The sequence below is a fragment of the Ambystoma mexicanum genome, chromosome 4q, assembly GCF_040938575.1.
Source record: "Ambystoma mexicanum isolate Mex_15411 chromosome 4q, UKY_AmexF1_1, whole genome shotgun sequence".
Classification (NCBI taxonomy): domain Eukaryota; kingdom Metazoa; phylum Chordata; class Amphibia; order Caudata; family Ambystomatidae; genus Ambystoma; species Ambystoma mexicanum.
The window spans coordinates 1,122,613,177-1,122,638,641 of NC_090928.1; positions in this window are offsets into that span (position 1 = coordinate 1,122,613,177).

Consider the following 25,465-nt stretch of genomic DNA (forward strand, 5'->3'; position numbering starts at 1 on the left):
TCATGACGCAAGAATCAGCGGCAGAAAACAAGCACCTAATGCATCTGCCATCCTTTGCTAGGAAAATCAACGATACAGCGGAAATTTACAAAACATTCCCATGCAAAAAAATTTGAAATCTTTTTATCAGAGCGAGACTGAATCTACTGCCAACTAACGAAATCCCCTTTATTAGGGGATTGGCCACCACGAGTGTCTGTAGACTGTGCAAAGAGGAGACCGAAACTGAATCAATTCGCCATCTAGTAACTTCATGCACGGCACTCCAATCAACACGAGAAAGCTATCTAAAGCCGGTCCTGGAGCCCTACCGGGCGCCTGAAGAATCGAGCTGGTGGGCCCGCATGATTAGTGGCCAAAAAACTGCCTGGACCATTGCGACCACCAAAATCCTACAGTCAGCGCTGGAAAAACTTGACAGAGAGTCCAAGCCCGGGACGGAAAGATGAAAAGACGTCTAAGAACTGCAGACGGGAGTAAACAGTAAAAAACAAAAAACAGCATAAACACGTGAACCAGGAAAAGAAAGGAATTATAAAGGAAAGTAAAGAAAGCCCTCAAGAAGCGGTTTCAGTTTTGTAAAAACAATTAATTTTACCACAATTAAAAAAATAAAAAAATAAAAATAACTGATTTTAAAAAATGTGAAACGGCTATGGATAAAGATGTTTGGTTTGTATTGGGAATTCTCTCCCAGAATTGAACTATTCATAAACTAATTTCATTATGCACACAACAAAATATTTTGCTCTTTTCGATGACTAGGATTGATAGGGGATGATCCAATGCTTTAGGGTTTTGACAGAATCAACAAAGTCTAGAGGTTCTCGAGATGTTCCATCTGGCCTCTTTGACTTCATTTGTTGATATTAAGTTAATTTTAATCGCATAAAGTTGTTCCTAAAGGATATCGAGGATACTGCAACGCGTATCATGGTATAGTATTAAAGGCATTCACCTCTACCAATGACTGAAAGAAGAGATGTTACCTCGTAATACTATCTCTTGTACTAATCCAGCCAAGGGACCCACATTTGGTTTTTAATCACACCAGGGTTAGCTATTAGATCATCCTTGTCAAATTCCAAAGCTTTTGATTTATTTAAACAGAAAGAGCTCTGTATAGTTAAAACAGGGCAAGACCTATTGACCAAAAGTGCAAGTGTATAAAAAACTGGGCAGAGGAGACAACATTTAAAAAAAGAAAATGACTGCGTTTCCAAACAAGCGACTAGATAGAAATAAGACCCAGTTCCTGTCCGATGACAGTTATAGGAACATCATTTGGAAGACCTAGACACTGGGGGAATTCCGAGATTGCCGGTAAACCGCTGGTTGTACTGGCTGCTTACCTGCAAACTCGGCTTACCGTTTCCACCGCCTTATATCCCAGTATTACCAGGATATTACAGGCAGTGGAGTAACAGTAAGTACCCATTCCCATGGAGTCACATAGGACTCTATGGGATGGGAACCACTGAAGGACCGGCACCATTCTAAATGGTGCCGGTGCTTCTGTGAATTCCCTGCCGGTAGGGGCCTGCAATACCGGCAGGTCAGGCCTGCTGGTAGTTCACTGCCACTACCGGCAGACTCAGTGGAACCCAGCCTGGAAAAAATGCCAGAGCCAGTAGTACCAGCTGTTTTACCAGCCTTTTTTCCAGTACGGGTTACTCATAATGAGGCCCACTGTCTCCATAGTAAAGCCCCCAGCGTGTTCCAGTTCATATCCAGTGGCCTGGTCTCCGCTCTAAACTTTAAGCGTGGTACAACCTTAGATTTATGCATACTTAGTAGCAGTAACAGCAAGAAATGATCAAATCTAACGTCATCTCTCTTCCTCTGCGCTGCCAAAGCGATAGCAGTTGGGTAATCATTTTTATAGTCATTCTTGTTATCATTTCTAGACAATATATTTATACCCAAATACTTCAAATATTCCACAGAGTCAATTCTTTGACCATCCAGTTGGCAATTAAAATTATTTTTTTTCCCAAAGATTTCAACGCCATTATGTTTGCCTTTGATACATTGATTTCCAATCAAGGGCCTTTATATAATTTCCCACTGCATTAATCATTCTCTGAAGACCTATTGGAGTCAAATGAAGTAAAATAATATCATCTGCGTAAGGAGGGAAGGCATTTGCAGAAGATAGAGAATCAGACAGGTTTGATATATTGAAATGAAATAAAAAAGGTTCTAGAGCACAGTCCTGCGGATGGCCACAAGACATATCAATGTGATGAGAGCAATCCCCCTCTTGGTCGAGATGAACTTTAATTTTTGTATTTGAGTGCAAGGATATTAGAATATTTAATAAATGGCTTGCGCAACTTTATTTAGTTTTATCCACAATTCATTACGATTGACTTGGTCAAACGCCATAGTTAAACCAATAAATGCAGTATAAATTGGTTGTTTCGTTAACTGAACTTGTTGGCGAAATAAATGTAAGATAAAACTAATGACGTTCCCACTTGTTTTTTAAAGCCCAATTGATTTATATCCATTAAAATAGAGGAATAGGCCCAATTCTGTAGGTCTTGTAGAACGAAAGCAGAGAAAACTTTTCTAGAAGCATTTTAAAGGGAGATTGACCTATAATTAGTTGGATTAAGCCTGTCTCCCTTTTCGAGAGGATATGATATTCCTAAATAGATCCTCCAAAATGACTCCAAAATTCAGTTCTGGCTGAATTTGAAAAGTTCGATTAGCGAGCCTGTCCGGGCCAGGGACCCTTGAGAGATTACACCTCTTAATAATTGTAATAATATCCTCACTAGTAAAGTCTAAAAACCAACCACCTTCATTATTAAATGGTAATTCATTACCATATGTAGGTGTTGTGCCATAGAGACTCTCAAAATGTTCTACCTACCAAGCTTCTGCAATTGGTTAGAGTTGCAGACAGCAGTGGATGTTTGGTGACTTATTAATTAATGACCAGAAAGATTGAGCATCCTTATCAGCTAGAACTCTTTTTTTTTTTAAACATATTTTTATTAAGAGAGCAGTTCACAAGCACGGCATTAATTTATACAGTGTCATTAACATACAAAGAGGGAGCATTCAAAAGTGAGACACCACAGTATTCATATTATAAGTACAAAAAACATCACTGGCAAGATAAGCAGATAACACAAATCAGGGTGTATGTTCAGATGCTGTGTCCGAGTCTGAATCCAGGTCACAGAGATAGAAGCGCAGCAGTGACCAGATGTCCTTGGGGCGAGAGGGCGATGGTACTGACAGTATAAATAATTCTTCATCATCATTTACCATACATAGTTCCTTCAGGAAGGAGGCCCTAGTCGGGGCATTGGGGGATTTCCAGTGTTTAAGGATACAACGTTTTGCGATGACGCATAATATATTGAATAGCCTCCTCGTAGTTTCCTTCACCTTCCCTATGTCGCCCAAAAGATATTTCAGGGGCGAGAGGTCTGCCGGAATGGCTGTGATGTCCTCGAGGAGCGTTGCCACTTCCCTCCAGAATTCAGCCACCCTGGGACACATCCAGTACATGTGATAAGGCCCTGCAGCAGGGGAGTCGCATTTAGGGCAGGCGCCCGTACAAGTATCCACAAATTTAGCTACCCTGGAGGGGGAATAATGGAGTTGGTTCAGTACTTTGAATTGGATTAGACGTAGCCCAGAGTTCATAGACACCGATCGGGTTAGTTGACAGTACCGGGCCCAGCGGACCTCATCTATCTGGGTGCCTGTGTCTTGTTCCCAGACCTCTCTCATCATGTTACGTGATGGGGAGTGGGCCTGAACCAGGGTGTATAGCATGGAGACCCCCCTGCCACAGCCATCCGTGGACACCATTGATCTAATGCATTCGTGGGAGTGGGGTTCTTGTGGGAATGTTGGCCATTTCGCCGAAAAGGCGGCCCTCATTCTGTAGTATTGGAGGTGTTTAAGTTGACCTCTGCCCACCACAGCAATGAAATCTGTGAGATCACAGAATTCCCCTTCAGGGAACATATCGCCCAGTGTAAAAAGCTTGTTAGGATCCCAGGATTGCTGGAGGGCCCGATCAAATGTGGGGGAGATGCCAGAGAAGTCCCATAGGGGAACCTCCGGGTCATAGGGGGATTCCACGCCGATTCTTCTGTATATCTTGGCCCAGGCCTGCGTCGTTGTATATACCGGGTCAAATGGGCATATGCCGCCATAGCGCGGGTTAAGGAGGACTGAACGTATGTCGTTAGGGCGGACTGAGTGTTTTTCAATAGGTATGTGTGGAGCGGTGTCCTTAGGATCAAACCAGTGTTTTACGAATTGTGCTTGTGCACATAAATAATATAACTCAAAGTCCGGTGCAGCAATGCCACCCTTAACGAAAGGTTCCACCATCTTATCCCAACCCATCCTGGCCGTTTTCCCATTCCAAATGAACGAGGAAGCAAGAGATTTAAGTTTAGTGAAAAAAGGTTTACCAGGCCAGAGAGGGATATTATTGAAATAATATAGAAGCTTGGGGAGAACCACCATCTTTAGTAACGCCACCCTCCCGTATAGTGATAGTGGCAGGTTAGCCCACATCTGAAGCTTAGTCACTAAAGTTGACAGCAATTCCCCATGGTTGTGTGCGTATAGCAGGTCTTTGTCTCGGGCCACCAATATCCCCAGGTACCTTACCCTGGAGGGGGCAAAACGAAAACCCTCTATACCAGCCAGGTCCCCTGTGCCATCCGTAAGGGGGAATATTTCGGACTTGGGCACATTGATTTTGTATCCAGAATGTTCCGAGAATTCCTGTATGTCTGCCATGATGTGTTTTACGTTCTCGATGGGGTCTCGGACGTATAACAGGGTATCGTCCGCATAAAGCAAGATAATCTGAGGTCCAGACATCCTAAGCCCTCTATCTGCGTGGTGTTGGCGTATGAATTCCGCCATTGGTTCGATGGTTAAAGCAAAAAGTATGGGTGAAAAGGGGCATCCCTGTCTAGTCCCCCTGTATAGGTGGAAAGCGGGGGAGAGAGTGGCGTTAGTCAAGACCTTAGCTGTCGGCTGTGTATATAATAAACGCACACAGTTGATATAGTAGCGACCCAGGCCAAACCGCTCCAACACCAAAAAAAGGTAGGTCCAGGACACCGAATCGAATGCCTTCTCGGCGTCTAGTGCAATTACAGCCGCCTTGGCATCCGGGTCTAACTGTGCCATGACATTAAAGAGGCGTCTCAAATTTAGGGCAGTAGATCGGGCTGGAATAAAGCCCGCCTGGTCGGGGTGGACAAGGATTGACATGAACGGGAGGAGTCTAGTGGCCAGCACTTTTGCAAAAATTTTTGCATCAGTGATAATTAGGGATAAGGGTCTATAGGACGCCATGTCGTGTGCTGGTCTACGGGGTTTCAAAAGAACAGTAATGATTGCCTCCCTCATTGAATCCGGAAGCACCTGCCGGTCCATAGCCTCCCCCCATACCTTCAACAATAGCGGGGCCAATTCATCACTGAACTCTTTGTATAGCTCCGCAGGTAGACCATCAGAGCCAGGGGAGCGACCATTCGATAAAGCCTTTATGGACTCAACAATCTCTTCCACAGTAATAGGACTATCTAGCACCTCCCGGGTCGCACTGGTTAGTGTGGGAAGGTCAAGGTTGTCCAGATATCTGAACGTGTCTTCTTTATTTTTTTGATCATGATTGGAATAAAGAGTGGAGTAAAACTCCATGAATGCAGAGTTAATGTCCCGTTCTCCATTCACCAGTGTGCCATCAGGGGCGTATATACTCGGGATCGGGTTGTGGTGCCTGTCAGATCTAAGCATGTTGGCGAGGAACCTCCCAGCCTTATTACTCTCCCCATACCGACGTGCTCTGGCCGGTGCGGCCATGTACAGGACCTCTCTATGAGCTAGTTTATGGAACTCGTCCAGTGTTGTGTGCAGTTGAGCAAGGGTTTCCTTGTTCTGTGTAGTACTGTATTCGGTCTGTAGTAAATCAAGCTTCGTCTCAGTAGAACCCAGCTCCTCCCGTACCGACTTCAACATACCTGTCGACTTCCCCAGGATATTACCCCTGACCCAAACCTTGAATGCATCCCACAGAGTCGCATAAGTCGGGACTGAACCCTCGTTTATTTCCAAAAATTCTGCGATCTCCACATGCAGCGACTCACACACATTGGGGTCTCTTAGGATTGTGGATGGCATTCTCCATCTTCTCGCCGGGGGGAGGGCGTCCCTCAAATTTATATCAAGTGTTATCGGTGAGTGGTCAGAAAGGGTACGGGGGTGTATATCACATCTAGAAATAGCCTCGGCCAGGGATTGACTAATGATCCAGTAATCAATGCGCGAGTGAGAATCGTGCACCGACGAGTAGAAAGTATATTTCTTCTCCTTCGGGTGTAGTGCTCGCCATGCATCAAACATGCCCATCTGTTCCATCAATTGTTTAACCACTAGTGCCGCCCTAGCGGGGGCCCTAGGGGCCGTCGATGAGCGGTCTAGGGATTGGTCTAGTATCATGTTGAGATCTCCACCCCAGACGACCCGCGCCTCCCCAAATGAGATTAACATATCTGCCAGGGTACTATAAAACTGTGGATCATCTAGATTAGGGCCATATGTGTTAATCAGGATCGTCTGGTGTCCCGCCAACTCCCCTATTACCAACACGTATCTTCCTTGTGGGTCTATTTTGCTGGACTGATATTTGAAACACAGTTTAGGGTGTATAAGGGTCAGCACTCCCCTGGATTGTGACGAGTAGTCAGTGTAATACCTGTGGGGTCTCCATTTAGGCAAAAATTTAACATTGACCTGTCCGAGTGCATGCGTTTCCTGTATAAACAGTATTTGGGGGTTATGTCGCACCACATATGCTGAGACCTTTCTTGCCTTAACTGGGTTATTTAACCCCCGGATGTTCCAAGATAGGAGCTTGATGTCTAGTCCTTTATTGTCCCGTGTCATGTTCATACCACAAATCAAGTGGGAGCCCATCCTCTAGTCCCCCGTGCAAGGGAAACGAAGGACCTGCTATAGAACTGCTCTCAGGTTTAATCATAGCAACACTTAACGTACAATCCCCAAACAGAGCCGGCCTAACCGCTGGCCTAACCGTGCCATTTTCCCATCCCCACCCCCCACCCGCATCATCAACCCCAACTGGACGATGTACCCTTAGAACCATAACCTAGGAACACTCCTGGGGGGTATGAGCGACACTCACGCAGCCTCCAGCCCAAGAGATCTGCAGGCCTCGTTAAATCAAACATTAACATTCAGGGCCGCCCAGTGGCCAACAGGCCGCAGCATTATAGTAGTGCAACATCAGGAGAATCACATCAACCCTCGGGGACACTTGGCTCCGCCCCACCCCGGGGCGGCGGGGTACGACCCCCAGCCCGGTCCCGAGCTGGCAACGGGATGGAGGCCTCAACATACAACATGGCTTCTGTTGGATTCTCAAAAAAATGGGCCCAGCCACCATGCTGTATCCTCATTTTCGCCGGATAAACAAGTGAATATGGGACCTGGCGCAGCCTTAGCTGCCTCTTGACGGGTTCATAAGATCTTCTTAGTGTTTGGACATTCGTGGAAAAGTCTGGATATATGTGTATTCTGTTATTCTCGTGTAGCAGGGTGCCCTTTTCCCTGGCCGCTCGCAGGATAGCGTCTCTGTCCCTGTAGTTTAGGAGACGGGCGATTATCGTACGGGGCGGAGCGCCCGGTTTGGGCGGGGGTGCCGATGTACGGTGTGCTCGCTCAACCAGAAAGTGGGCCGAGAACGTATCCGGGCCCAGCAATTCTTTCAGGAGGGTTTCTACTTGGCGCTCCATAGCTCCTTTACCGAAGGTTTCGGCCACCCCGACCAGCCTTATGTTATTTCTCCTTGAACGAGATTCCAAATCTTCAAATTTATCAAGAGTTTTCCAGAGGTCTCCCTTCAGTTGGGCAATGTCACGGTCATGTTGCGCTATCGCCTCTTCGTTGGTGGCGATTCTACCCTCGGCCTCAGCGGTGCGGGCACTCTCCTTGTCCACCCTCGCCTTGATCAGCTAGAACTCTTAACATAGTCTCTACATACCGATGTAATAACACATATTTGTGGGATATTAACCAATTTGTATAGGCTTGCTTTAAATACTTAACACTCTTAATATATTGTTCAGGGTCATGATGGGATAGTTGTCTTATTTTAAATCTCAAGTCTTTTTTTTCAATTGTATTGATAAATCAAAACAAGGATTATGATTTTTCCAGTGGCAACCCCGAACAGTGGGTCTCTCAAAGAGTAGACCTCTCAGGAGCATTTGGCAATGAACAGAAAAATAAAGAGGGTCTTTTAACCTTTCTGCCTCTCCACTGCTTTTTTGCCATTATTTCTTTTAAACTATAGTTGAATTGTCATGCATAGCAAGGCCTCCATAGCACTGTAAAATTTGGATAGTTAACTTCACACAAAAAAAGGTATATTTACAGTGGCTTCCCGGGCCAGTGAAATCTCAGTTATCAAACACGAAAGTGAATGGCCACTTTCCTTCTTCTCCAACAACTTCAAGTATGTTGGCCATCAAATTGAGTTGGCTAGATTACAGTTCTAATATTAAAGTAAATTGTTTATTATTTAATGTATATTGGTATCCGACAAAGCTTTCTGTGATCTATATTTCGATCTTGCTATCCTTCCTGATGAATGGCATTTTAATGAGTTTGGGCCATGTGATTGTTTTGGGAGATGTTAACTGTGAATGCTTAGAGTCAAAAGTAACAGGAAAGACCCATGGGTAGTCTACGAGACAATACTGAACTGATTAGTAATTAAATCTCATTTCCCAGGATCATTATTCGATCCACTTGCATGTAGAGCGCATACAACAGCCGACCAATCAGTGACCAATCAGTGACTGCATTTGAGGAAAATTCAGCATTGAAGGGAAATAGAACCTGTCGTTTCCATCTGAATATTTAAATATATCATAAACTAACATTAAACAAGATGGAGCGTCTTCCAGTTAAATAGTAATAAACAAATCTGATCCAAAATGAAAAATGACCAAGTCAGTAGGAGAATCAATAACAAATTCAACTTGTAGTAAGTCATCTGATGTAATTGAATGCAATCGAGGAATTTCATACACGAGAGATAGAATAGTTTTTCTGTTGAGAGGCATCTGCTTTTCCCAGAAAAAGAGACTCTCCAGACAGGCACAGAGGATGCTAGGGCTAGGCACCTCCCGATACCTATTTAGTTTGTCCGGCATGTTGAAGTAGCCATAGTTTGTAATACTACTTCATCAAACGTCCAGTGAGACATCAAGGCCACTTAAGGTCATCTGGGCAGTTGGAATAGACACAAGAAGATCATGAGCCATTGGAATCAACGAAGACTCTCCAGATATTACAATATTATCCTCTTTAGTAACTTGAACCTCATTATCCTCAAAATACTGTTCTGTAAAGATGCTTTAATTAGGGCATGAAACATCTTGAGTAGGACTGGGGAGCATGGGCTTCAAAAATGTTTTACCTAGCTTTTTCCTTCCTCTGGTACTAGTGATAGATACTTTATTACCTTTATTCTTCTTCCTAGTAGATATCTGCATCCCATTATCCTCACAATTAGATTGCATGTTATGATCCAAAATAGAAAAGTGAAGCTCAGTTATGATTGGATCATCATTTGATCATATCATAATAGCGATTGCTGCAGTTTTCTCAGAAATTTACCTGAACTTTATTTTTGGATTTTTGAGCATTCTTTTGGTTTTCCCGATTGTTTTGTTTTAGATGAAGGGGATATTTTAAGGGCCTCCATAGCATTAGCACACCAGTTATTTTGTAACTCAAGGTTACATTGAGGACCAACTGAAACCATTATCAATAGATAGGGGGCTTATTGTTATTGTTATTGTTATTTTGCATTTATATAGCGCCTTATATACCATTGGTATGGTCTGAAGGCGCTGGTAGGTTGAACGCCCTTGGGAACCGAGGTTCGAGTCAGTAGAGAGGGTGAAGAGAGACAAAAGGTCCGTGTGCGCACAAAGTATGTGTGCAGCTGGTGCGTGGTTAATGTGGTAGCTGCTTCTTAGTGGTAGGTGTGGTGGTTGAGAGGTCAGGAGAATGTGTACGCTCCGGCAGAATTAATCCAGCTCGAGAGTGGCTGCGTTAGGCCTGAGGAGAAACGCGTGGCTGGGGGTGTTAAACCAGCGGTGGTTACTTAGAGTGATGGGGAGTGAGCGGGAGATGTTGATATGAGAACAGTTATACCGAATGGTGTCATAGTATCCCTGTGTTCTATTTGAGTGATGGTGTAAAGAGGAGAGTAGGAGTGAGGTGTGGTATGATATATGTTCCTTCGAATGTTCCCGCATATCAATGCATATTACGTACGTTCCCCACACTCAGCCATTCCCCACATTCACCCATTCCCCACATTCACCTATTCCCCACATTCAGCCATTCCACATACTCGGCCATTCCCCACACATTCGGCCATTCCCCACACATTCGGCCATTCAGCCAATTCCCCACACTCAGCCGTTCCCCACACACAGCCGTTTCCACACTCAGCCGTTCCCCACACTCAGCCGTTCCCCACACTCAGCCGTTCCCCACACTCAGCCGTTCCCCCCCACTCAACCATTCCCCCCACTCAACCATTCCCCACACTCAGCCATTCCCCACACTCAGCCATTTCCCACACTCAGCCATTCCCCACACTCAGCCATTCCCCACACTCAGCCATTCCCTACACTCAGCCATTCCCTACACTCAGCCATTCCCCACACTCAGCCATTCCCCCACACTCAGCCATTCCCCCACACTCAGCCATTCCCACACTCGGCCATTCCCCACACTCAGCCATTCCCCACACTCAGCCATTCCCCACACTCAGCCATTCCCCACACTCAGCCGTTCCTCACACTCAGCCATTTCCCACACTCAGCCATTTCCCACACTCAGCCATTTCCCACACTCAGCCATTCTCCACACTCAGCCATTCTCCACACTCAGCCATTCCACACATTCAGCCATTCCTCACATTCAGCCATTCCCCACACTCAGCCATTCCCCACACTCAGCCATTCCCCACACTCAGCCGTTCCCCATACTCAGCCGTTCCCCACACTCAGCCGTTTCCCACACTCAGCCATTTCCCACACTCAGCCATTTCCCACACTCAGCCATTCTCCACACTCAGCCATTCTCCACACTCAGCCATTCCACACATTCAGCTATTTCTCACATTCAGCCATTCCCCACACTCAGCCATTCCCCACATTCAGCCATTCCCCACATTCAGCCATTTCCCACATTCAGCCATTCCCCACATTCAGCCATTCCCCACATTCAGCTATTCTCTCCTCCGCCCTCTCATCCTCCACATATTTCCGCCCTTTTCATTCATCAGCTCTCCACACTCGTCCACTCTCGACATTCATCTGAGTCCACGTGCTCATGCGCTCAGCAATCATTTGTTCTCTAGACTCATCCGCTCTTCGGTCACATGCGCTTTGCAGACTCTGTGCTCATGCGCTCTACAATCATTTGCTCTCTAGACTCATCCGCACACCAGATACATGCGCTTTGCAGACTCATCCCCTATCCAGACTCATCCGCTCTCCAGGCTCATCCGCTCTTCAGATCCATCCGCTCTCCAGACTCATCCGCTACTCACACTCATACACTCCCCACACTCATATGTTCTATACATTCATGCGCTCCCCACACTCAGTCTATCCCCCCATTCGGTTGTTCCCCACATTTCTCCGCTCTATATGTGCGTCTGTTCTCAGTGCTCTTCCGTTTTGCATGATCTTGCGCTCTGCACATTCTCCAGGCTCATCCGCTCTCCTTGTTCATCCTCTCTCCACGCTCTCTTCTTTCCATTATTCAGTGATTGTTTTTCTATTTAATCGTTTCCCTGTTTAGATCTAGTTTATTCGTTTTAGTTCTGTTTGTCAATGTAGGTTACAATCTGGTTCGGTTACTTTATTTATTTATTTTAATATATATTTTTTTTTTTTTGGGGATGATGGTGGTTTGGGGCTGGTTGGTTTTAGGGAAAGAGCCAGGTTTTCAGTAGTTTGCGGAAGGCCGTTAAGTCCTGAGTTCGGCGGATGTGGGGTGGGAGCGAGTTCCACAGCGTTGGGGCCAGGGCTGAGAATGATGCTCCGCCTAACCTGACTGAGTTTGTTTTAGGAATTACTAGGAGGCCGGCTGAGCTTGATCTAAGGGTGCGGGTAGGGAGATAGGGTATTAGCTTTTTTTGAAGATAATGGGGTCCAGTTTTATGTAGAGCACGGTGGGTGAGGCATAGGGTTTTGAAAGCTACCCTACGGGCTACTGGAAGCCAGTGCAGTGTCTTAAGGGCTGGGGATACGTGGTCCCTTGGACCGAGCGCGAGAAGCACTTTGGCAGCTGCGTTTTGTGCTCTTTGTAGTTTATTCAGTTGGTAGGCATGAATTCCGAGGTACAGGGGGTTACCATAGTCCAGTCGGGATATGACGATTGATTGGACCGCGGAGACTCTGTTAGGGAATGAGAGATATGGAAAGATGCGCCTAAGGTTTTTGAGGTGGTAGTGGCAGGACTTAGAGACATTGTTGACTTGGCGCGAGAGTGTTAGGTCGGAGTCCAGGGTGCACCCAAGATTTTTTACTGTGTTAGAGGGGGTCGGTGAGTTGCCCATGGCGGGTGGCCAGGGTAGTGGGTGCGGAAGAAAATCTGAGTTGCCGCAGACCATGATTTCTGTTTTGGAGGGGTTTAACAGGAGGTGGCTTTGGGTCATCCAGCGCTCGATGTTAAGGAGGCAAGAGGTCAGGTCAGGTTGGGAGTTGGGTTTTGCGTTCAGGAACTTTAGAATTAGTTGAGTGTCATCTGCGTAATTGTAACACAGGATGTTGTGAGCGTGAATTATTGGTGGGAGGGTGATCAGGTAGAGATTGAACAGGAGGGCGGATAGACATGCTCCTTGTGGGACTCCTGTGTCAACTGGTCGGGCTTGTGATGTAAAGTTGGAGAGTGTCGTTATTTGGTGCCTGTCTTTGAGGAATGAGGCTATCCATTTAAGGGCGGTTCCACGGATTCCTAGGGAGTGGAGGCGGTCAAGGAGTATTGAGTGATTGATCGTGTCAAAGGCGGCTGATAGGTCGAGAAGGATTAGTGCGGCGCATCCTGCAGAGTCAGCAGTCATTTTTAGGTCATCCCAGATCGAGGTTAGGGTGGTTTCAGTTCCATGGCAAGATCTGAATCCTGATTGGGCGGGGTCTAGGAGATTGTTGGCTTCAACAAAGGTGTTTAGTTGGGAGTAGGCTGTTCGGTCAATGAGTTTGGCAAGGAACCTGGTGTTAGAGATCGGGCGGTAGTTTTTTGGTTCGAAAGGGTCGAGTGAGGGTTTTTTAATCAGAGGTTTGACGTACACTAATTTGAATGCATCGGGAAAGATACCGGAAGAAAGGGAGGCGTTTATGATAGATCTTGCGTGTTCTCCTGCGCAGGTGGAGGCAAAGATTTCTTTAAGGGTTGTGGCTGGGCAAAGGTCTAGTGGTGATCCAGATGGCTTGCGGTCGGATAGGAGTTTGAGAAATTGTTCTGGTGATATTGGACTGAAGGATTCGAAAGTTGGTTGCGTAGTGGTCGCAGTTGGAGGGCTGGCTGGTACGGGCTGAGGATTGCCTGGTGGTTGTAAGAGAGCCTGTTTGGTGGTCAGAGATTTTGTCCTTTCAATGGCCGTGGAGTAGAAGTGGAGGAAGAGTGAGTCACATAGTGATTGTGACGCGGTCGGGATGGTTGTGTTACATGCCGGTTTGGTGAATTCGGAGATAATTTTGTGAAGTTCTTTGCATGGGTTTTTGCAGTTTAGGATTCGTGAGTTGTAGTGGGCTTTTTTTGCTCTCCGGATTTCGGCTTTGTACTGGTACAGGTGTTGTGTCAAGGTGGTCCTGCTGTCTTGGGTTTTCTCTTTATGCCATTTGCGTTCTAGGTATTTGTAATGTCGTTTAGTGTTTTTTAGCTCAGGAGTGAACCATCTGGGGAAAAGGCCAAGTCGGGTTGATGGTTTGCACGAGGGGGTCAGGCGCATCAGGGATGAGTTGAGCCATGAATCAAAGGCCTCAGGGGTTAGTTGATTGTTGAGATGGCAGGTAGGATGTGGGGACTGGAGGAGTGCCTCGGCTAGGTCCGGGGTGATTATTAGTTTCTTCCAGCTTTTGCGAATGTTCGGAGGTTCAGATACGAGTATGGGAAGGGGTTCAGGTGAGTGGATGGCGAACGAGAGAATGAAGTGGTCGGACCAGATGATAGGTGTGGGCGGCATTAGATGAATCAGGGTGTTGGAGCTGAAGATGGCATCAAGAGTGTGTCCTTTATAATGGGTCGGGCCGTTTATGTGGGGTTGGAGATTAATTGCATCTAAACCGTCAATCAGGGAGTATGTCATGGGGTTGGTGGGGATGTCGAGCCATATGTTGAAATCTCCAAGAAGGGTGAGGTTGGGATGGTTTAGTTGGAGGGTGGAGATGGAGTCGCAAAGGTTGTTTGCGAAGTGTCTATCATAGCCAGGGGGCCTGTAGATTATTAGGAAGCTGTACGAGAGTGAAAGGGAGAGGGATAGTTTAACAAGGAGCGATTCGCAGGATGGAATGGAGGGTTGGTTGTCGATGATTGAGGCGCGGAAGAGGGATTTGAAGACGAATGCTACCCCTCCTCCCCTGGACGTGCGGTTCAGTGGGATGAGGGAGTAGTCCGGAGGAAAAGCTTCATTAGCGATTGGGCCGAAGTCATCAGAGAACCAGGTTTCGGTGATGAAAACTAGGTCTGGTGTGGCAGAGGAGAGGAGGTCAAAGATGGGATGTCTGTTTTTTGCTACCGATCGGGCGTTAAATAGGATGCAGTTCACATCGGCAGCTAAGGATGGTCTCGGTGCTGGAGCGGGACGGGGCGGTGGTGCGGGGTGTGGACGGAAAGGGGTAGGGTGGGTGGTGATAGATGGGAATAGTGGGCGAGCAGTGAGATTGGCAGGGTTCGGGAGGGGTTGGGAGGCAGTGTGTGATAGGAAGGTCGGGTTTTGATTGGGGGGTTTAAGAGAGGGATGTTGGCGGTTAGGAGTTTCAGTTGGAGATGATGAGAAATCGAGGGAGAGGGGTTTCAGGTAGGGAGAAGCGACGGGGGAAGGAGGGGATTGCGGGATAGAGGTGATGGGTCGAGCCAGGGGAGGCGAGGAGTGCTGGGCGATTGAGGGGGACCAAGAACGTTTCCTCTTTAGTTTCTTTGTTGCGACTGGTGTGTGGGAGAGAGTAGGGGGGTCGGAGGGTGAGCAGGAGGCAGCTTGGTTCTTGCTAGGGCTAGCCGTGCAGTTTTTAGGGAGGGGAAACGGTGTGGTCGGGGGGGGAGGGTGGCAGGGGTATGAGGGGAGGGCGGGAGGTGGGTGATGGCAGGGGTATGAGGGGAGGGCGGGAGGTGGGTGATTGCAGGGTGGGGTGTGCTAGGTAGGATAGTGATGGGAGCGGGTATGGGGAGTGCTGGTGGGTCGGGAATGGGGTTCGGGGGAAGAGTGGTTTTAGGGTGGGTGGTTCGCCATCGTGCTCCTCTGGCTTGGTGTTTGGAGAGGGGAAAGGCAGAGGGAGAGGGTGCGGGGGTTTCGGGGGGGCGGGATGGGAAGGAAGATTTATCGGAGGAAGGGGGTGGTCTATGGGAGATGTTTCTGACTGATTCTGGTGGGGTGGGTGCACTCATGATTGGTGTAAGCTTAAAGGATGGTTTAGGAGGGTTTTCTGATTGTAGTTCTAAGATCGGTGATGACACGCTTTTAGGTACGCTTCAGGGTTCAACTGTTCGAAGATGGTATTAGGTTTAATTGGTGCTTTTCTAGTTACAGTTGTAGATAGAGATTGTTTTAGTTTATTGGGTACACTTCTAAGTTTGCTTGTCCCCAGGAGGATATTCGGTCGAAGATGGTATTAGGTTTAATTGGAGCTTTTCTAGTTACAGTTGTAGATAGAGATTCTTTTAGATTATTGGGTACACTTCTAAGTTTGTTTGTCCCCAGGAGGATATTCGGTCAGCCTCTAGATTCTATTAGCTTAGAGGGGGTGTTAGATTATTAGTCACAGTTTTAGATTCAATAATATACCGTGGTATTGTTTGTTATACTGAATAGGATTGGGTAGGGCACGGTGGTGGTGGACTTTTCCAATTCACCTTTATACAGGGACGGTGTTGTGTGGATCTAAATCAACTTTGTAGTCACCATTTAGATTCTACATTGTGTAGTTATACTGTTAGTTATTTCTAAGTTAGAGTTGCATAGACGGTTGTTGGGCGCACTTCTAGATTCGCAGTTTAGCTTGTTGGGTACACTTCTAGATGCAGCTTCTAAGTGCGTTTTTGGATTCAACTTTTCTGAGGTGCTATTGGGCACACTTCTAGGTGCTTTCCTCAGAGAGGCTATTGGGCGCACCTTCAGAGAGCGATTGGGACACAACTAATGCAATTGGGAACACTTCTAAATGCAACTTTCCTCAGAGAGGCTATTGGACGCAGCGCCTAAATGCAATTGGGAACACTATTAAATGCAATTGGGAACACTTCAAATGCAATTGGGAACACTGCTAGGTGCAGTTGGGAACACTTCTAAATGCAGTTGGGGATACTTCTGAATGTGACTTTCTCAGAGAGGCAATTGGGCGCAACACCTAAATCCAATTGGGAACACTGATAATGCAATTGGGAACACTTCTAAATGGATCTTTCCTCAGAGGGGCTATTGGGCGCAACTTCGGAATGCGATTGGGAACACCACTAGTGTGATTGGGAACACTTCGAAATGCAACTTTCCTTAGAGGGGCTATTGGGCGCAACTTCAGAATGCGATTGGTATCACTGCTAAATGCAGTTGGGAGCACTACTAAATTTAAAAAGGAATACTTCTAGATGCAACTTTCTTCAGAGAGGCTATTTGGCGCAGCTTCAGAATCCAGTTGGGAACACTTCTAAATGCAGTTGAGAACACTTCTAAAAGCGGCTTTCCTCAAAGAGGCTATTGGGTGCAACTTCTAAGTGCAATTGGGAACACTAGTAAAAGCAATTGGGAACACTTCTAAATGCAGTTGAGAACACTTCTAAATGCGGCTTTTATCAAAGAGGCTATTGGGTGCAACTTCTTAGTGCAATTGGGAACACTAGTAAAAGCAATTGGGAACACTTCTAAATGCAGTTGAGAACACTTCTAAATGCAACTTTCCTAAGAGAGACAATTGGGCGCAATATCTAAATGCAATTTGTAACACTAGTAATAGCAATTGGGCACACTTCTAAATGCAGTTGAGAACTCTTCTAAATGCAGCTTTCATCAGAGAGGGTATTGGGCGCAACTTCAGAAGGCGATTGGGACACTACTAATGCAATTGGGAACACTACTAATGCAATTGGGAACACTTCTAAATGCAGTTTTCCTCAGAGAGGGTATTGGACGCAGCACCTAAACTTCAGAATCCAATTGGGAACACTTCTAAATGCAATTGGGAACATTTCAAGAAATGCAGTTGCAACTTTCTTCAGAGAGGCTATTTGGCGCAACTTCAGAATGCAATTGGGAACACTTCTAAATGCAGTTGAGAACACTTCTAAATGCAGCTTTCTTCAGAGAGGCTATTGGGCGCAACATCAGAAAGTGATTGGGACACTACTAATGCAATTGGGAACAGTTCTAAATGCAGCTTTCCTTGGAGAGGCTATTGGGTGCAGCTTCTAAATGCAATTGGGAACACTAGTAAAAGCAGTTGGGAACATTTCTAAATGCAGTTGAGAACACTTCTAAATGCAACTTTCCTCAGAGAAGACAATTGGGCGCAACACCTAAGTGCAATTTGTAACATTAGTAAAAGCAATTGGGGACACTTCTAAATGCGGTTGAGAACACTTCTAAATGCAACTTTCTTCAGAGAGGCTATTGGGCGCAACTTCAGAATGCGATTGGTATCACTGCTAAATGCAGTTGGGAGCACTACTAAATGTAAATGGGAATACTTCTAGATGCAACTTTCTTCAGAGAGGCTATTTGGCGCGGCTTCAGAATCCAATTGGGAACACTTCTAAATGCAGTTGAGAACACTTCTAAAAGCGGCTTTCCTCAAAGAGGCTATTGGGTGCAACTTCTAAGTGCAATTGGGAACACTAGTAAAAGCAATTGGGAACACTTCTAAATGCAGTTGAGAACACTTCTAAATGCGGCTTTTATCAAAGAGGCTATTGGGTGCAACTTCTTAGTGCAATTGGGAACACTAGTAAAAGCAATTGGGAACACTTCTAAATGCAGTTGAGAACACTTCTAAATGCAACTTTCCTAAGAGAGACAATTGGGCGCAATACCTAAATGCAATTTGTAACACTAGTAATAGCAATTGGGCACACTTCTAAATGCAGTTGAGAACTCTTCTAAATGCAGCTTTCATCAGAGAGGGTATTGGGCGCAACTTCAGAAGGCGATTGGGACACTACTAATGCAATTGGGAACACTACTAATGCAATTGGGAACACTTCTAAATGCAGTTTTCCTCAGAGAGGGTATTGGACGCAGCACCTAAACTTCAGAATCCAATTGGGAACACTTCTAAATGCAATTGGGAACATTTCAAGAAATGCAGTTGCAACTTTCTTCAGAGAGGGTATTGGGCGCAACTTCAGAAGGCGATTGGGACACTACTAATGCAATTGGGAACACTTCTACATGCAATTTTCCTCAGAGAGACTATTGGACGCAGCACCTAAACTTCAGAATCCAATTGGTTGTGCCTGTATGCCTGAAAATTGCCTCCAGATTATAGAGATCTCCTGACCCATATTAATGTTCTCATTTAAACCCATGTTAACTGTTTCAGGAGCCACAGAACAGTTGATTTTACATCCTTGGAGGTCACTTGTTTTGGCTTAGATGTGTTCCTCCAAGAAGGTCAGTTTAACTGACATTAAAGCAAGTATATCCTTTTGGTCCTTGAAGTTTTGCTTTATGTTTTCGTAAAGTTTCCCCAAGGAGTTAAGGACAAAGTTCAGAGAAAATAATGCTGAGGGAGATTCTTGAGGCAATGTGTGTAAATTAGGGATTCATTTAGAACAGTTCATTGGAGTAGGGGAGGGTTGATAGGAGAAAGTGGAAGGCTCAAACATTTCGAGCTATCTGAGGCATAAAAAGCTGGAGATCTTGATAAAGGAATCTCTGCATCCCCTTCTGAGACCAGTATAGGAAAAGTCTCAGTACAGTTGTTAGGATTCAACTTATCGTCTGTAGCTGAAAAACCCTACTAACTGAATTTGAGAAAGAGGCCCCTTGTTTTAGTCCCCTCGAGTCCTCTGAACCTTCCAACCCCTTTAGTAACAAGCTATTCTCAATTAGAAGCAATTTATTAGTTTCTGCTTGTTGAGGCGAGTAGGAATTGTGGATGTGAGATTACCAAACTCTGTTGGCCCATATTGGTTTCAACTTTTCCTTCCACTATGCTCGTAATAGTCTCCAACATCTCCCCAACTTGGGCACCTAAGTGAGCATCTGGAAGTGCGCTCAGGGACAAATTTACTTTGCTTCAAAGTGCGTATGCATGCATATCTACAGCCAATAGATATTGGCCCTCATTACGATACCGGTGCTAAACCATGGCGCTATTAGCACCATGGTTGGTGCCGGTATAATAACGTGTCCGCCATGGTGAAATGGGGAAATACCGCCCCATTCCAAGGTTGGCGGGGCGGTATTTCCCCATTTCTCCATGGCCCTTCCCCATTCCCATTTTTGCCCCATAGGGCATAATGGGAATGGCGAAGGCGCTAAGTACGGTACCGCAAATTGCGGTACCATACTTATCGGGAAGGTCCCTTTGCGGGTCCCTACTTTAACGGCTGGTCTAGACCAGCCGTTAAGGTCGGGTCCCGCAAAGGGACCTCGTAATTAGGCGCTAATGGGTTAACGGCGCCGCAGCCTTTTACGGCGCGGTTAACCCATTGGCGCCAGGGTCGCAATGAGGTCCATAGTCAATTCCTCGGATAAGAAAGCTGGTTACCGATCGCTACTGAAAATAAAGTCTTCAATCCACAAAGGGTACGCTCTGTTCCACACTCGGTGTGGCACTCCGCACCAGGGGAGCGGTTTATATTGATCATGTGCAGCAGCAAAGAAATTGCTCTCAGGTATGGATCTGTGTTTCAGTAGTTCTGCTCTACAGCAGACTACACTCTGCTCCACACTCTGCACAGCACTGCATGCTGGAGAGAACTTTATATTAATCCGGTGCAGCAGCAAAGAAATTCCTCTCAGGGTGTTTGCTTCAGTAGTTACTCTCTACAGTGGCATCAGCATCCACAGCAGACTACACTCTGCTCCATACTCTGCACCGTGGAACAGTTTATATTGATCCGCTGTATCAGAAAAAGGAATTCGTCTCAGGTACGGGTCTGTGTTTCACTAGTTACGTTCAACAGTGACATTAGCATCCACAGCAGACTACAGTCCTCTCCACAGGGGAGACTTTTTGTGCCGGATCTCAGACCCAGAAAAATCCGACCCAATGACCAGCGCTGCCTTGCGGGTTGCCAAAAGTTCCAAATGTGCTACGCTCTGGCCTTATCAACGCCTTTTCAGCTCTGAGCTTACAATTCCACATGATAGCTGAAGCTATGGGTGATGAGTGGGAGGGCGACTATTAGCAAGGGCTTCTGACCTTCAGAAATGTGAATGGGGGTGATGAGAATTGGAAAGCATAATGCAGTACGCTGTATGAAATAAGACTGGTTTTAAAACCCAAGTGAGATTGTTTTGTCTGATATTACTTTGCATGGTACCATACATGATTGGGAAAATAAAGCTTAAGTCATACTCTTTTTGTTCAAGCTGTTTCTATGACAATCTATATAGTGTAAGTTTAGTTTATTATGACATGTTAGTTTAATATGCTGTGCACATAATTTTAAGGCATTTCTTTAAACAAAGACATAATGACTATATCAACAAAACCTGGAAATATATGTCGTCAACTGCTTAAATTGCTCACATACTGTTTTTACCCCCTAACGAAAGTGTGTGATCCTGGGAAAACCATTTAATATCACTGTGTCCTATCTGGAGTCCCTGTAAGTGATTCAATTCATAGCTTATGTTGTTATATGCTATTATAAAAAACCTCACTCGTGATTTAATGACTGTAGAGTTGCTTTATATATAATAATATAACATTCCACATCACAAAGTTAATTGTCACTCCACATACTGTGGGAAACCTGAGGGTATTCTCACTCCTAAACCCCCTTGATTTGCTTCTCAGGTGGACAGGGGAAGGCCATCACTATTGGAGCCCGACCCTGGGGGTAAGAAGGGAGGGAGAACCACTTGGATGGAGAGTCCCTGGAGATCTGGAGCAGTGTGCACCCAGGTGAGATATGGTATCCCCCTTTTCCTATTGACGAACAACCTAACATTTCTTCAACCTTCATGGTTTACTGTAGGTCAGCTCCCATCATATCCCCTCATGTAACACTTGACAGTACTGAGACGAGGAAGAGACAGCTGACAGTAGTGAACACTATACAATATCACCACTTTAGAACTGTGATGATGACGATGCCTGCAAGGTATTGTGAAGGTCAGGCATGTCCCCTTAATCATGGTCAGGCAAGCTTAATTGAGAACGCACACCTGCAACCTGTAAAAAGGTTGGAGGTTCATAAAATGAGGGAGGAGCAGCAGGGAGGCCTGCGCGATCAGCAGGAAATAGTGTTTGAAGAGAGGCGAGCCACTGGAGGAAACTGCTGTGGGCCGGTACGCCATGTGCAGCACGCCGAGATGCTGGGGACTGTAGAGAGAGAGGATCCCAGGAAGCATGGCATAGGAGCTGGGGCTCCGTAGAGCGGACTAAGGGCTGAGAAGGGAGAAGTGTGGAGAGGCTTCCCCTTTCCCTTGCATCAGAAGTGGTCGTCCCCCTGTGTCAAGACGCTGACACAGATTCCTGTGTCTGAGGGGCAGGAGTTGGGCAGGAGTTGGGCTGGAGTTGGACCCCTGGCAGCAGAAGCAGAAGGCTGTGTATCCTGTACTGGTGGGAAAGCTATCAAAGCGACCAGTGAGTTTCTTTCAGATGAAAAACCTGTTGCACCTATGTCTGAATATTTCATTTTTTAAAAGAATACTTTGTATCAGAGTTTCTGGTTTAAGACTATTTCCATTGTTGAATGTTGAAGCGCAATGAACGCTTTGTATCGGAGTGGTCGCGTGTCTCAGGGAGCACGTTTTTCGAAAGTCTCAGAGTGCTGGGCATTTCAATTAAAGTAAAATGAACGAACATTGAACATCAGGCTAAATCGAAAATGTATGTCAAGCCCCACCAATGTCTATTGAATACCGAACTGTATAAATACTTTGAAATTAAGCAAAACCCCTGCATATTGAATAGCGAGGTGAACTACATTTTGAAATGAATTAAGCAAAACTGCTGCATATTGTTCTGTAGTTAACACAATTTTGAAATTAAGAAAAAGTACTGCATGTTGAATTCCAAAGTGAACAGAACTTTACAATTAAGCAAAACTCATACATGTTGAATTCCGAATTAAATGGAACTTTAGAAATTAAGCCAGATAAAGGTACACTGAAGATTTAATTTAATGGAGCTTTAAAATATAGCCAAAGAAAGGTGTACTGAATACTGAATTGAGAAAAAGCTTCAAATGGCATGAATATACATTAAAGGACATTTTAATGTTGAAATTTAAATCTTGGGGAAGTGAACCATGATACTTGAAGAACTACCTTTCTTGACTTGAGGACGGAGCATCAAGATTCTTTTGTGTTTGAACTGTGTTACTTGGAAGAACTGTGCTACTTGGAACTTGAGGAAGGGAACCCAGAGGATTGTTTAAAACTGTATCACTTTAAGCCTAAGAAAGGTAATTTTGAGACTTTTTGTGGAACTGCTTAACACTTGGGGAAGGGAACTGAACGGAAGCTGTAAGAAGCTAAGAACTTTATGTTAAACTCTGTTTCTTTTGGTTGCTGACATCCCTACACATTGTATAGATTAAGTTGTGAGGGCAAGTATAGGTTTTTGACACAGACAGATTTTAAGTTGAACTCTTTGACTCAGACGTTCCTTAGTTTCGTTTAGGTAGGGAAATCCCACCTTAGCATAGGGCAAGGTAGGCATTTTTCCATCACGACTTTAAGTTAATAAGTGTGTTATTTTCAACTTAGAATCTGTTGGCTGAGTCTTGCTTTGTCATGCCTTCATAGTACTCATGGCAACTTATTCTAAACCCACTTCCCATGGAGCCTCTGAGCATTGGAGACTGATGATGCTTCTTTCAGTTCCCTTTCTGTGAAGCCACTTATTTTGGTGTCATTGCATATGCAAATTGGGATGTTTGAAAAATGAGTGAAAAATGTTGTAATAAATTATAACATTCAATAAAAAATATATGTATATTTTATCTCGCGGGGCCTGGACAGACGTCTAACAGATGAGTGTCCTGCATCTATAATGGTCCTACAGGTTGTTTGTGTTGTGTATGTGTTAAAATGCCACCTGCCACTAATTTACCCAAAATGTGGATGGGAGTGGAGGTGGCACGAATGACACTGTATGAAACTGCGCACAGTGCAGGGTGCTACTGATGTGCTATCACGTCTAAAATGTCCTGTGAAACCATTTTGTAAAGTTGGCTGCCCTAATGGCGAGGGGGCCTGCCCTACAAACTCGGCAACAAAGCAAGCAAGGACCACGTCACACTCTTTGCTGGCCTCGACCTTCACCAGTGGCGCAGCATCCAATGGGCAAATGAGGCTTTAGTCCCGCAGCCCCATACTCCCGAATTTTGGGTTCTGTTGACTTGACCTGGTTCACTTACAGGGCCGTTAGCAGGCAGGACAGGACACAGACAACAAACAGTGCTTCTGGTTGCACTGTTAACAATGGCCTGGCAATTACTATTGTTAAGCATTTCATTGTTAGCACATGCGTTGGTATGAATATATTTTTAGCCTATCGAAATGGCAATGGGATGCTTGATACAATATGATAGTTTATTTTTATAGCACCTATACACATGTGTTTCAAAGCGCTTCGAGGCAGGGGAGGGAGCAAGAGAAAATACAATAACATTCTTACAAGGCCTTGAGACATTAAGAATGGGTAATTTACTATCGTACTAGGCCTGATGACATTTCTGATGGGATTCAGTCATTTTTTTCGAAAGCATTTTTTCGAAATGCTATAATCTCTAAAAAAAAAAATTCCCATTTTTTTTTTATTTAATACATTTTTTGGGGGTTTTGTAAGTAAAAAAAAGTGTAAAAATAAAAAAAACAGGGTTTGGGGAATCTCCCCATTAAAATAAATAAATAAATAAACATTTGAAAAGAAAATTCGACAAAATGTTTGAGAAAATGGCATTCGAAAAAATCACTATGAACCATTTCTGATATTGCGAGTGCATTGACAATGATTGAGGGAAGGTGGTCTGGGGAGAGAGGAACAAACAGTGACTATCGTACTAGGCCTGACGACATTTCTAATAGTGCATGGACATTGACACTAGGTGAGGGAAGGAGGGGGGGGCAAGAAGAGGAACAAACCATGACTGTCGTAATAGGCCAGACGACAGTTCTGATAATGCAATGACATTGACAATAGGAGGGGAAAGGAGGGAGAGGGGGTGGGGGAGCAAGGAGAGGAATGAAAAGTGACTATCGTACTAGGACTCACAACATTTCTGATAGTGCAAGGGGAATGACAATAATAGGGGGAAGGGAGGGAGGAGGGGAAAGCAAGGAGAGGAACAAACAGTGACTATCCTATTAGGCGTGGCGGCAATTCTGTTGGTGCAAGTGCATAGATTATGGTGAGGGAAGGGGGGAGAGGAGAGAAGCTCAAGGCAGGGGAGAGGAAGAAAATACTGAGATACATTGAGTAAGTTGAACAAATGCAAGCCGACGAAATTCAGTGTTAAGGAGCAAAAACAAAAAGGTGGAATGAACACCGCCATGATACAAAAGTCAAAACTGAACACATTATGATGCAAGAGTCCAGCATGTGCATACCATGATGCAAAGTGGTTAATGGACACAACATGATTCAGGACCACTACGATTATGTAGTGATCCAAAAGGTACAGCATGAGAGTGTCAAGATTCAGGATGGGTGAACCAACGTGAGTCAAAAAAGTCAAATTAAAGCATTAGCAACATAGCAGTGATGGATCCTCCATAATGTGGCCATCAGATTCAGACTTCGGCCAATGCGGGTTTGTTGAAGCAGAAGAGGCAATTGCACCTGTGCTATGCTGAGGAAGGGGAATGAACGGAGTGATGGCAGTGTTGCTAAAATGCCAGGACAGACGGAACCAATAGGAGGGCGGGTGGTTAGAGGAGAGGGTATGCAGTGAAGCGGAAAGAGGGAAAGGCCTTGGAGGGGAAGAAGGAAGGGAGTGGCACGGCACGCCATCGATGCCGGAC